The sequence below is a fragment of the Bos mutus genome, chromosome 15 (genome assembly GCF_027580195.1).
Source record: "Bos mutus isolate GX-2022 chromosome 15, NWIPB_WYAK_1.1, whole genome shotgun sequence".
Lineage (NCBI taxonomy): Eukaryota > Metazoa > Chordata > Mammalia > Artiodactyla > Bovidae > Bos > Bos mutus.
In genome coordinates, this window is record NC_091631.1 from 25,527,626 (window position 1) to 25,542,845 (window position 15,220).

At 35.1% G+C, this 15,220-nt stretch overlaps 1 protein-coding gene across 1 annotated transcript in view; it reads left to right on the forward strand.

Moving 5' to 3' along the window:
- Positions 1–15,220, forward strand: part of LOC102282145 (glycerophosphodiester phosphodiesterase domain-containing protein 4) — a 94,645-nt gene that overhangs the window by 25,205 nt on the left and 54,220 nt on the right. The gene's annotated exons all lie outside the window — the stretch shown is intronic.

Below are 15,220 nucleotides of genomic sequence, written 5' to 3' on the forward strand. Positions count from 1 at the left end.
AAGAGCTGACTCATTGGAAAAGACCTGATGCTGGGAAAGATTGAGGGCATGAGGAGAAGGGGATGACAGAGGACAAGATGGTTGGATGACATCAACAACTCCTATGAGTTTGAGCAAACTCCGGGAGATAGTGAAGGACAGGGAAACTTGGCATGCTGCAGTCCATGGGGTTGCAAAGAGTCAGACACAACTTAGCAACTGAACAACAACAAATAGGTTAAACTCAAAGGATGGAAAAATATACAAATAAAAGATGGAGTAGTTATATTAATATTTGACAAAGTAAACTTCAGAGCAGAGCAAACCACAAGAAGAGGGAACATTACATAATGATTAAAGTAAATTCATCAAGAGGACATAACAATTTTGAACGTGTGTGAACCCAAGAATAGAACTGCAATATACATGAAGCAAAAACTGACAAAACTAAAAGAAGAAATAGACAAACCTATAACTATAGTTGAGAACGATGACACCCTTCTCTTAGTAATTGATGTAAGACTAAACAGAAAACTATTAAATATGCAGAACAACAAGATGATGCTGGACTATGCCGTCAGCCTACAGGATCTAAATAACACTGATAGAACATTCAACGCAAGAACAGCAGAAGATATATTGTTTTCCAGTATCCACAAAACATATAATATAGACCATATCCTGGACCAAAAACAAAACAAAAACAAATTTAAAAGTACTGAAAACATACAGAATGAGTTCTCTGACCACAACAGAATCACACTAGAAATGAATCACAAAGTTAACAAGAAAATCTCCAAACACTTGGAAACTAAACAAATTCACTTCTAGATAATTCATGATTTAAAGAGAACATCTCTTGTATTACACATGTGATTTACAAAAATTTCCTTCCATTGTAAGTTCTCTTTCATTTTCTTGATGCCATCTGATTTTGACAAAAATGCAAGGCAATTCGCTGACCACTGCCTCACACCAAATATATAAAAATTAACTCAAAATGGATCAGTGACATAAATATGAGAGGTAAAAGCATAGAATTCTTAGAAGAAAACACAAGGGTAAATCATGACTCTGGATTTGGTGGTGAGTCTTTCTATATGACACTAAAAGCATGAGCAACAAAAGGAAAAAATAGGTGAATTGGACTTCCTCCAAATTAAAACCTTTTGCTCATCAAAGGGCATTACCAATAAAAACAAAAGACAGATTACACAATTAGAGAAAATACTTGCAAATCGTGCATCTGATAAGGATTTGTATTTTTAAATTTTTTAAAAATGTTTTGGATGGTGATATTCTATTTTATCCTATGACACTATTGCCACAAAATTGGCTTTACTATTTTGGCTTCAATAGGTATAAAAGAAAATGGATTACCATCTTCATTGCTATAATGTGTTAAGCATTAAGAGCAATGCCAAAGAATGTTCAACCTACCACACAGTTGCGCTCATTTCACATGCTAGCAAGGTTTCAGCAGTCCATGAATCAAGAACTTCCAGATCTACAAGCTGGGTTTCAGAGAGGCAGAGGAACCAGAGATCAAATTGTCAACATTGGGGCCCCCAAGATCAGTATCTAGTTTAATTGTTTCAGGTGGAAAGTATTCTTTGAGTTTCCATTTTTAAAGCATTTGGATTAAACAAAGAATAAAATACTGATGCCTACAGCAAAAAAAGAAAAAAAAATTGGCAAAGGACTTGAATGTATTTCTCTAGAAAATTTATGCAGTTGGCCAAAAGGCACATGGAAAGATACTCAACATCAGTAGTCACTGAAATTGAAAGTGAAATCGCTCAGTCGTGTCCTACTCTTTGCGACCCCATGGACTGTAGCCTACCAGGCTCCTCCCTCCATGGGATTCTCCAGGCAAGAATTCTGGAGTGGGTTGCCATTTCCTTCTCCAGGGGATCTTCCCTACCCAGGGATTGAACCCAGGTTTCCCGCATTGCAGGCAGACGCTTTAACCACTGAGCCACCAGAGAAGCCCCAAAGCCATTATCAGAAATCACTTCACACTATTATGACTATAGTTAAAAACATAGAAAATAACAAATGTTAGTATGGAAGTGGAGAAGTTGTAAACCATGTACATTGCTGGTGGAAGTCAAAGTGGTATAGTCACTATGGAAAACAGCTTCTAATTCCTTAAAAACCTTAACATGGAATTACTATATGAACTAGCAGTTATACTCCTAGGTGTGGGTATACATTTTTATATACAATGAAAAAGTAGAAACAGATACTCAGATAGATACTTAGATGCCAATGCTTATGGCAGCATTTTTCATAATAGCAAAAAGTTGGAAACAACCCAAGGATCCATTAGCAAATGAATGAATAAATAAAACATGTGTGTGTGTGTGTGTGTGTGTGTACGTGTGTGTGATGGAATACTATTCAGCCATAAAAATTAATAAGGTTTCCAACAACAGGGATATTATAATACAGATGAACCTTGAAAACAATATGCTAAGGTGAAAGTAGCTAGAAATAAAAAAGTATAATCCTGTGTGTATGAAATATCTAGAATAGGCAAATTCCTAGAGACGGAAAGTAAATTAAAACTACCAGTATTAGGGGAAGGGAGGAATGGTGAGTCACTTAATGGTTACAGAGTTTCTGTTTGTGCTAATAGAAAGTTTTGGAAACAGGTAGTGGTGACGTTCCTATAACATTGTATATGCATGTAGTACCACTGAATTGAACACGAAAAATCGTTTTAATATGGCAACTTTTATGTTTTATATATTTTACCATAATGAATATAAGTGAAAAAAAAACTAAACAACAGAAGAAAAATAAATAGTACTAGAGAAATTGGACATCAGATACAATAAAAGTGACCCTCAACCTAAAGCTGGTGGTTTAGAGGAGAAAAAAGCACAAAAACTCAAAATTTACTAGGATTTAAATGCAAACTGTAGAATTATAAAATATTTAGAAAACCAAAGAGGGGGAGATCTCTGGGATTTAGGACTGGCAAAGTATTCTTAGACTTTATACCAAAAGCACCGTCCATGAAATGAAAAAAACTCATAAATGGGATCTCAAAGTAAAACACTTCTATTCTGTGAAACACTTCTATTCTATTCCTTGTGAGGAGAATAAAAAGAAAAGTATCAGATGAGAAGGCAGTATTTGTAAAATATGTATGTCACAAAAGACATATATCTAGAATATATAGGAAACTGTCCAACTCAACAGCACAAAAAATATTCTGAACAAATCCATTTAGAAAATGGACAAAATTAATAATCAGTCACTTTTCCTAAGAGAATACACAGATAGCTAATAGGCACATGAAAAAATATTCAACTTTAGCAGATATTAAAAAGATGAAAACTAAAACTAAAATCACTACTCACTGATCAGAATGGCTAAGTTTAACAAATAGTGATATCTTCTAATGATAGTAGATAAACCAGATCACTCACACATTATTGGAAGAAATGTAGAATGGTATAGATGCTCTGATAAGTTTAGCACTTTCTTAAAATACCTAATACATACTTGCCATACAACCCAGAAATTACACTACTACTAATTTATTCCAGAGGGAGGGAAAATTTGATGTTAATACAAAAACCTTTACATTAATGTTCATAACAGTGTTGTTTATAATGGGCCACATCTGTACAACTCCATTTTCCTTCAAGAAGTTCAAGAGGTAAATGGTCAAATGTGGTGTATCCATACTATGCAATACTATGCAGTCCCTGAGATTCTCCAGGCCAGAATATTGAAGTGAGTAGCCGTTCCCTTCTTCTAGGGATCTTCCCAACTCAGGGATCAAACCCAGGTCTCCTGCATTGCAGGTGGATTCTTTACCAACTGAGCCACCAAGGAAGCCCAAGAATACTGGAGTGGGTAGCCTATCCCTTCTCCAGCAGATCTTCCTGACCCAGGAATTGAACCGGGGTGTCCTGTCTTATAGGCAGATTCTTCACCAGATGAGCTTCCAGGGAAACCCCAGTGGAATACTTACTGCTCAGCAATAAAAAAGAAAAAAAAAAAATGGGCAAAGGACTTGAATGTATTTCTCTAGAAAATTTATGCAGTTGGCCAAAAGGCCACCTATACCTATTGATACATGCAGCAATTTGGATGGATGAGTCTCGTGGGAATTGTGCTGCATGAAAAAAGCCAGTCTCTAAAGGTTGCATACTGTATGCTTTCTTTCTTATATAACTTTCAAAATCATAAAATTAAATGATTGAAAATACATCAGTGATTGCCTGGGATGAACAGGGGGAAAGAACATGATGTCTGTGGCTATAAATGATAAAAGATTGTTCTCATATCTTTACAGCTTTGCATATTGACTCTGGTGGTTGTCACCTGAATCTGTCTATGTGGTAAAATGAGCACACACACATTTAAGTGCATGTAAAACTAATGAAATCTGAATAAGGTCAGTGATTTTATCAATGTCAGTTTCCTTGTAATATTGTACTATATACAAGATGTTACTGTTGGGGAAAACTCACAGTATTATTTCTTACAAACCCAAGTAAATCTACATATATCTCAAAATAGAAATTTTTAAACAGACAAGAATGCCATCAGTTTAAAAAAACAACAGACAATCTGATTCTAAAATTTATATGCAAAGACAGAGGAACTAGGATACCTACCCCAAAACTGACAAAGAATAAAGTTAGAGGACTCACGTATGTGATTTCAAGACATACTGTCTAGCTACATTAATCTGAACAGTGTAGTAATGGAGGAGAATCAGACACGCAAATTAATTGAGCAGGATAGGGAATCCAGAAATAGATTCCAGTACATAAACCCATATGTTTATTTTTTACAAAGGCTCAAGATAAATGAAGTAAAGACAGTCTTTCTAATAAATGGAATTGGGACACATGAACTTCCATTATGGGGGTGGGAGTAGTAGAGAACCTCCTCCTTTAACTCGTATCTTGCTGGATTTATGTGAAAAAGTGTTCTGCCTATGTTTTCTCTATAAGTCTAACATTTTAAATATCGTTTTTTAGATATTTTGCAAAATAGTTAATGACCTTTTTAGTTAATTAAATACTTTACATGTTTTAAACTGGGGTTATGAATTTTAAATATTTTCTTTTTTTAGGTACTCCAGTAGTCTGATTTCAGTCTTTTCAAAATACTTAAGTAATTCATATAAGTCTAACAATTTAAATGAATTACTAGATAGACTTAAATGTTTTTATATCTTTCAAATCACTTTATAAATATAGTGAGATTTTAATTTATAATCATATTCTAGGTCAGTTGATCTATTTCACATTTTAAACTGGAGTTACAAAGGTAACCTAAGCCAAGATATAAATTTACCTGAAATACTAAATGCCCAACGATTTCTTAAGCACAGTACTAATAACAGGAATGTTTTAAATGTACGTAGATTAAATTCTTCATCTTTCCACTTTGAGACATATTTATTCACCTAGAAAACAAATGTTATCTGTGTTGGTTTCCCAAGTGAATATATTGTGGTGGCATTTTTTATTTAAAATTTTTTTTAATTTACAATATTGTACTGGTTTTGCCATCCAACATGAGTCCACCATGGGTGTACATGTGTTCCCCATCCTGAATCCCCCTCCCACCTCCCTCTCCGTACCATCCCTCTGGGTCATCACAGTGCACCAGCCCCGAGCAACCTGTATCATGCATCAAATCTGGACTGGCGATTCGCCTCACATATGATATTATACAGGTTTCAATGCCTTTCTCCCAAATCACCCCACCCTCGCCCTCTCCCATAGAGTCCAAAAGACTGTTCTATACATCAGTGTCTCTTTTGCTGTCTCATATACAGGGTTATTGTTACCATCTTTCTAAATTCCATATATATGCGTTAGTATACTGTATTGGTGTTTTTCTTTCTGGCTTACTTCACTCTGTATAATAGGCTCCAGTTTCATCCACCTCATTAGAACTGATTCAAATGTATTCTTTTTAATGGCGGAGTAATAACTCCATTGTGTATATGTACCACAGCTTTCTTATCCATTCATCTGCTGATGGGCAACTAGGTTGCTTCCATGTCCTGGCTATTGTAACAGTGCTGCGATGAACATTGGAGTACATGTATCTCTTTCGATTCTGCTTTCCTTAGGGTGTATGAACAGCAGTGGGATTGCTGGGTCATACGGCAGTTCTATTTCCAGTTTTTTAAGGCATCTCCACACTCTTCTCCATAGTGGCTGTACTAGTTTGCATTCCCACCAACAGTGTAAGAGGGTTCCCTTTTCTCCACACCCTCTCCAGCATTTATTGCTTGTAGACTTTTGGATCGCAGCCATTCTGACTGGCATGAAATGGTACCTCATTGTGGTTTTGATTTGCATTTCTCTGATAATGAGTGATGTTGAGCATCTTTTCATGTGTTTGTTAGCCATCTGTATGTCTTCTTTGGAGAAATGTCTGTTTAGTTCTTTGGCCCATTTTTTGATTGGGTCGTTTATTTTTCTGGAATTGAGCTGCAGGAGTTGCTTGTATATTTTTGAGATTAATTCTTTGTCAGTTGCATCATTTGCTATTATTTTCTCCCATTCTGAAGGCTGTCTTTTCACCTTGCTTATAGTTTCTTTTGTTGTGCAGAAGCTTTTAATTTTAATTAGGTCCCATTTGTTTATTTTTGCTTTTATTTCCAATATTCTGGGAGGTGGGTCATAGAGGATCCTGCTGTGATGTATGTCAGAGAGTGTTTTGCCTATGTTCTCCTCTAGGAGTTTTACAGTTTCTGGTCTTACGTTTAGATCTTTAATCCATTTTGAGTTTATTTTTGTGTATGGTGTTAGGAAGTGTTCTAGTTTCATTCTTTTACAAGTGATTGACCAGTTTTCCCAGCATCGCTTGCTAAAGAGATTGTCTTTAATCCATTGTATATTCTTGCCTCCTTTGTCAAAGATAAGGTGTCCATATGTGCGTGGATTAATCTCTGGGCTTTCTATTTTGTTCCATTGATCTATATTTCTGTCTTTGTGCCAGTACCATACTGTCTTGATGACTGTGGCTTTGTAGTAGAGCCTGAAGTCAGGTAGGTTGATTCCTCCAGTTCCATTCTTCTTTCTCAAGATTGCTTTGGCTATTCGAGGTTTTTTGTATTTCCATGCAAATTGTGAAATTATTTGTTCTAACTCTGTGAAAAATACCATTGGTAGCTTGATAGGGATTGCATTTAATCTATAGATTGCTTTGGGTAGTATACTCATTTTCACTATATTGATTCTTCTGATCCATGAACAGTATATTTCTCCATTTATTAGTGTCCTCTTTGATTTCTTTCACCTGTGTTTTATAGTTTTCTATATATAGGCCTTTAGTTTCTTTAGGTAGATATATTCCTAAGTATTTTATTCTTTTCATTGCAATGGTGAATGGAATTGTTTCCTTAATTTCTCTTTCTATTTTCTCATTATTAGTGTGTAGGAATGCAAGGGATTTCTGTGTGTTGGTTTTATATCCTGCAACTTTACTATAGTCATTGATTAGCTCTAGTAATTTTCTGGTGGAGTCTTTAGGGTTTTCTATGTAGAGGATCATGTCATCTGCAAACAGTGAGAGTTTTACTTCTTCTTTTCCAATTTGGATTCCTTTTATTTCTTTTTCTGCTCTGATTGCTGTGGCCAAAACTTCCAAAACTATGTTGAATAGTAGTGGTGGAAGTGAGCACCCTTGTCTTGTTCCTGACTTTAGGGGAAATGCTTTCAGTTTTTCACCATTGAGGATAATGTTTTCTGTGGGTTTGTCATATATAGCTTTTATTATGTTGAGGTATGTTCCTTCTATTCCTGCTTTCTGGAGGGTTTTTATCATAAATGGATGTTGAATTTTGTCAAAGGCTTTCTCTGCATCTATTGAGATGATCATATGGCTTTTATTTTTCAATTTGTTAATGTGGTGTATTACATTGATTGATTTGTGGATATTGAAGAATCCTTGCATCCCTGGGATAAAGCCCACTTGGTCATGGTGTATGATCTTTTTAATGTGTTGTTGGATTCTGATTGCTAGAATTTTGTTAAGGATTTTTGCATTTATGTTCATCAGTGATATTGGCCTGTAGTTTTCTTTTTTTTTTCTTTTTTGTGGCATCTTTGTCAGGTTTTGGTATTAGGGTGATGGTGGCCTCATAGAATGAGTTTGGAAGTTTATCTTCCTCTGCAATTTTCTGGAAGAGTTTGAGTAGGATAGGTGTTAGCTCTTCTCTAAATTTTTGGTATAATTCAGCTGTGAAGCCATCAGGACCTGGGCTTTTGTTTGATGGAAGATTTCTGATTACAGTTTCAATTTCTGTGCTTGTGATGGGTCTGTTAAGATTTTCTATTTCTTCCTGGTTCAGTTTTGGAAAGTTGTACTTTTGTAAGAATTTGTCCATTTCTTCCAAGTTGTCCATTTTATTGGCATATAATTGCTGATAGTAGTCTCTTATGATCCTTTGTATTTCTGTGTTGTCTGTTGTGATCTCTGCATTTTCATTTCTAATTTTATTGATTTGATTTTTCTCCCTTTCTTTCTTGATGAGTCTGGCTAATGGTTTGTCAATTTTATTTATCCTCTCAAAGAACCAGCTTTTGGCTTTGTTGATTTTTGCTATGGTCTCTTTTGTTTCTTTTGCATTTATTTCTGCCCTAATTTTTAAGATTTCTTTCCTTCTACTAACCCTGGGGTTCTTCATTTCTTCCTTTTCTAGTTGCTTTAGGTGTAGGGTTAGGTTATTTATTTGACTTTTTTCTTGTTTCTTTAGATATGCCTGTGTTGCTATGAACTTTCCCCTTAGGACTGCTTTTAAAGTGTCCCACAGGTTTTGAGTTGTTATGTTTTCATTTTCATTAGTTTCTATGCATATTTTTATTTCTTCTGTGATTTGTTGGTTATTCAGCAGCGTGTTGTTCAGCCTCCATATGTTGGAATTTTTAATAGTTTTTCTTCTGTAATTGAGATCTAATCTTACTGCACTGTGGTCAGAAAAGATGCTTGGAATGATTTCAATTTTTTTTTTAATTTATCAAGGCTAGATTTATGGCCCAGGATGTGATCTATCCTGGAGAAGGTTCCATGTGCGCTTGAGAAAAAGGTGAAATTGATTGTTTTGGGGTGAAATGTCCTATAGATAACAATTAAGTCTAACTGGTCTATTGTATCATTTAAAGTTTGTGTTTCCTTGTTATTTTCTGTTTAGTTGATGTATCCATAGGTGTGAGTGGGGTATTAAAGTCTCCCACTATCATCTTAACCATTTTTAAATGTATGGTTTAGTTGTAACATATATTATTTATCTGGAATTGAGCTGCTGGAGCTGCTTATATATTTTTGAGATTAATTCTTTGTCAGTTGTTTCATTTGGAATTTAGAAAGATGGTAACGATGACCTTATATGCAAGACAGCAAAAGAGACACAGATGTAAAGAACAGTCTTTTGGACTCTGTGGGAGAAGGCTAGGGTGGGATGATTTGAGAGAATAACATTGAAACATATATATTATCATATGTGAAACAGATCGCCAGTCCAGGTTTGATGCATAGGACAGGGTGCTCAGGGCTGGTGCACTGGGATGACCCTGAGGGGTAGGATGGAGAGGGAGGTTGGAAGGGGGTTCAGGATGGGGAACACATGTACACCTATGGCTGATTCATGTCAATGTATGGCAAAAACCACTACAACATTGTAGAGTAATTAGCCTCCAATTAAAATAAATTAATTAGTTTTTAAAATTTTTTAACTTAAATAAAAATAAATAAAACATATATTATTTATAATATTGCCCAAACTTCAACTGTTTATCTCCAAAACTCTTTTTATCTAGTAAAACTGAAAGTCTGTACCCATTAAATGTTACTTCCCAATGCCTCCTCCTCCTCAGCCCCAGACCCTGGCAATCCCATTCTGCTTTCTTCCTTTATGATTTTGACTACTTCATGTAAGTGGAATCATACAGTACTTTTTGTATGTTACTGGCTTATATCACTTAGCTTAACGTCTTGAAAGTTCATTCATGTTGTAGCATATTGCAGGATTTTCATCCTAAAAAGGATGAATGATATTCCTCTGTATGTATATACTACATTTGGCTTCTCCATTCATCAGTTGATGGACACTTGTTGCTTCCAATTTTAGCTATAGTGAATAATGTAGTCATAAACATGGGTACATACATACCTCATTGAGATACTGTTTTCAGTCTTTTGAGTGTATACCTAGAAGTGAGATGGCTGGGTCATATGGTAATTCTGTTGTTAATTTTTTGAGGAATTGCCATTACCCTTTTCCAAAGTGGCTGTACCACCTTGAGTTCCCACCAACAGTGTACAAGTGTTCCGGTTTCTCCACATTCTCACCAATAACAAACAAACCTTTTTGCTTTCTGCTTTTTTGATAGGAGCCATCTTAATCTTTATGAGGTGGCATCTCATTATAATTTTGATTTGCATTTCCCCAGTGATTGGTAATGTTGAGCTTCTTTTCATATAATTATTAGCCAGTCAAATCTTCTTTAGACAGATTTGTAGTCAAGTCCTCTGCCCATTTTTGAATCAGGTTGTTTGTTTTTTTTTGTTGCTGAGATTTAGGAGTTCTCTTTATATTCTGGACATTAATCCTTTATCACAAATATTATTTGCAAATATTTTCTTGTAGTTTATTGGTTGCCTTTTTAGGTTGTAAGTAGTATATCTCGATGTATAAATTCTTGATTTTCATGAAGCCAATTTGTCTGATTTTTTTGTTTGTTTTTGCCTCTACCTTTGTCATCATAGAAAAAAAAATCATTGCCAAATCCAATGTCATGATTTTCCCCTATATTTTCATCTAAGTTTTTGTATATGGTATTAAGTAAAGGCCCAGTTTCATTCTTTTCATGTGAATGTCCAGTTTTCCCAGAACAATTTCGGAAAAGATGTCTTTTCCCTGTTGAATGGCCTTAGCACTCTTGTCAAAAATCATTTGACCATATGTGTGAGGCTTTGTTTCCGGCCTCTTTATTAATTTGTCTTTATGCCAGTACCACACTATTTTAATTACTGTTGCTTCATACTACTTTTTAAAATCAGGAAGTGTGAGTCCTCTACTTTTGTTCTTCTTTTTTAAGATTCTTCTGGCTGTTGGGGATTCCTTGTGATTCCTTATGAATTTTAGGTTGAATTTTTCTATTTCTTAAAAGAAATGTTATTGAGATTTTGTCAATAGATTGCACTGAATCTGTAAGATTGCTTTGGATAGTATTGACATCATAACAATGTGAAGTCTTCCAGTCTATAAACATGCAGTTATCTCCATTTATACATGTCTTCTAACCTTAATTTCAATAATTTTTTCTAGACTTCACTATATACATCTTTCACCTCCTTGTTTAATTCTTATGTACTTTATTCTTTTACTAAATGGATGCTAATGCAGTTGCTTTTCTAATTTCCTTTTCTGATTGTTCAAATCCTTGTTCTGATTGTTCAAATTTCCTTTTCTGATTGTTCAAATGTAGAAATGCAACTGACTTTTGTGTGTTGACTTTGTATCCTGCTGCTTCACTGAATTCATTCATTGGTTTTCTTTTGTATATGTGTAATCTTAGAATTTTCTGTACATAAGATCACATCATCTAAAAACAGAAGTAATTTTATTTATTCCTTCTCAATCTGTATGCATTTTATTTCCCTAAGTTGCCTAATTCCTATGGCTAGAATTTCCAGAACTATTATGAACAGGGGTCCTCAAAGCAGACATCCTTGCCTAGTCCTAATCTTAGAGGAAAAGTTTTCAGTCTTTTACCACTGAATACAGTGTTCACTCTGGGTTTTTCATATATGTCTTTATATTGTGGTAGTTTCCTTCTATTTTTTTTTTCTTTTTAAAAATATTTATTTACTTGGCTGTATCTGAAAGAGGGAGTACCAGACCACCTGACATGCCTCTTGAGAAACCTATATGCGGGTCAGGAAGGAACAGTTCAAACTGGACACGGAACAACAGACTGGTTCCAGTAGGGAAAGGAGTATGTCAAGGCTGTATATTGTCACCCTGCTTATTTAACTTATATGCAGAGTACATCATGAGAAACACTGGGCTGGAGGAAGCACAAGCTGGAATCAAGATTGCCAGGAGAAATATCAGTCACCTCAGATATGCAGATGACACCACCCTTATGGCAGAAAGTGAAGAGGAACTAAAGAGCCTCTTGATGAAAGTGAAAGAGGAGAGTGAAAAAGTTGGCTTAAAGTTCAACATTCAGAAAACTAAGGTCATGACATCTGGTCCCATCACTTCATGGCAAATAGATGGGAAACGGTGGAAACAGTGGCTGACTTTATTTTTCTGGCTCCAAAATCACTACAGATGGTGATTGCAGCCATAAAATTAAAAGACGCTTACTCCTTGGAAGGAAAGTTATGACCAAACTAGACAGCATATTAAAAAGCAGAGACATTATTTTGCCAATAAAGGTCCATCTAGTCAAGGCTATGGTTTTTCCAGTAGTCATGTACAGATGTGAAAGTTGGACTATAAAGAAAGCTGAGCACCAAAGAATTGATGCTTTTGAACTGTAGTGTTGGAGAAGACTCTTGAGAGTCCCTTGGACTGCAAGGAAATCCAACCAATCCATCCTAAAGATCAGTCCTGGGTGTTCTTTGGTAGGACTGATGTTGAAGCTGAAACTCCAGTACTTTGGCCACCTGATGCGAAGAGCTGACTCATTTGAAAAGACCCTGATGCTGGGAAAGATTGAGGGCAGGAGGAGAATGGGACGACAGAGGATGAGATAGCTGGATGGCATCACCAACTCGATGGACGTGAGTTTGAGTGAACTCCGGGAGTTGGTGATGGACAGGGAGACCTGGCATGCTGCGGTTCATGGGGTCACAAAGAGTCCAACACGACTGAGCAACTGAACTGAACTGAACTGAACCAGGTCTTAATTGTGGCATGCAATATCTTTGATCTTCATTGCAGCATGCAGTATCCCCAGTTACCATGTCCCAGATACTTTGTTGTAGCATATGAACTCCCAATCACAGCATGCAGGATCTAGCTCCTGAACCCAGGATCAAAATCCAGTCCCCTGCATTGAGAACACAGAGTCCCAGCCACCGGACCACCAGTGAAGTCCCAGGAGTAGTTTCCTTCTATTTCTAGTCTGTTTAGTGTTTTTATCATAAAAGGGTGTAGAATTTTGTCATATGCTTTTTCTGCATCAATTGGGATGTTCATTTTTTCCCCTTTTTTCTATCAATGTGGTATATGATGTTGATGGATTTTGATATGTTGAACTATCCTTGCATGTCAGAATAAATTCCACTTGGTCATGGTCTATATTCCTACTATTATACTACTAAATTCTATTTGCTTGTATTTTGTTGAGGAGTTTTGGATCACTGTTCCTAAGGGATATTGATCTGTAATTTCCTTTTTTGTAGTGCTTGTCTAGCTTTGGTGTCTGGGTTACCTTATTAGACTCTTCACTTTTCTACAATCTTTTTTTATTCTCTTCCTCAGACTCAATAACCTGCATTGTCCTATTTTCAAGGTCACTGATTCTTTCTTCTGCCTGGTTTAATTTGCCTTTAAATCCCTCTAGTCAATTTTTTTATTCACTTCTTCATTTTAGCTCCAAAATTTCTTTCTGCTCTCTTTTTAGGTTTTTTTAATCTCTTTATTAATATGTCCATTTTATTCATATATAGCTTTTTTAACTTTATCTACAACTTCCTTTAGTTCTTTGAGTATCTTTAATATTTAATGTATTTAGTATATCTTATATCAGCTCTTTTTCAGGGACAGTTTCTGTTGATTTATTTTTTGCCTTTGAATGGGCTGTACGTTCCTATTTTTTGTGTCTTACAATTTTGGAAGAATTGAAAACCTGACAGATTGTATTATAATAATTCTTAATGTGGGTATGTGTATGTGTACTCTTATATTTATCTTTCTTTGTATGCATTAATATTCTTGGATATATTGGTGCATAATATTTATAAAGTTTTGGAGATTTTTTTAAAACTTTCATTTCCTCAGAATTTTTTTTCTGTTTTTCCTCTTCTCTTAGGATTCCAATCACACATATATATTTTGGATAAATTCTATTCCTACATCTGAAAATTCAGTGATCTTTACATCATCTATAATACCTAATGTGATAATAATTTCATCCAATGAAATTTTCATTTCAGTTATTATTCAATAGCAAAATTCAGTTATTGAATTTTCATTTCCATGAAACTTTTTCATTTCAGCTCTGGAATTTCCCTTTATTTTTTATTTCTTACAATTATGTCTTCATTATGTTCATATTTTCCTTTACATCTGTTTTATACATCACTTATATTTATATTTTGTATCATTTAACATCCTTATTTATTAATTTTACCATCTCTTTCCTTTCCAAGTTTGCCATTATTGGGTAATTTCTCCTGGTTATAGGTACATTTTTCTCCTTCCTTGCCTGTCATATAAATTTTGTTTACATGTTGGACTTTGTGATTTTACCATGCTGGGTAGTAAATTTTCTTCTCCTTGAAAGAATTTTAGACTTTTTGTAGCATGCAGTTGATTGAAGATTCTTTGGAGGCTTGCTTTTTTTAATATAAATTTATTTATTTTAATCAGAGGCTAATTACTTTACAATATTGTAGTGGTTTTGCCATACATTGACATGCTTTAAAGTCTTTTTGTGGAAGTTCTAAAGTCATTCTAGTTTTAAGTTATCCCTGTTTCAGAAGTATAGCTCTCTGTAGTCTCTAGAGAATGCCTGAGTTATTATTGAGATCTGTGCACTCTCACTGGATGGAACTTGAATCATTCACACACCCAGTAGAAGCTGTCCAAACTGTCTTAGAATTTTCTGGTAATTTTTCTCAAAGTTGCTCTTAGCAGGCTTCAAAGAATTTTACTCCACAAGGGTATCCTTTGATATTTATTCATATATTGAAGGAAAATCTTTACATATTTCCCTAACAGTCTTCTTTTCAGCATAGCTCAATCTCCTGTGGAACTCTTATCCACAAAGTCTAGCTGTCTTGACCTCTCCTTCATCTAGTTTTTTTCTCATTTCAGCACAATTTCTGGGTCACTTTTAGGTTTCTCTTAGTACCACAGTCCAGTATTCACTTGCAAGAAGAAAGCCTGTAGAATGTTTATTTGTTTACCTTTTCTCCAAAACCATCATGCTGTGCTTATTGTTGTCCATTGACTGAAAAAGTTATTTCCATATTTTGTCCAGTTGTAAATTGTTTATGGGAAGGATGCTAA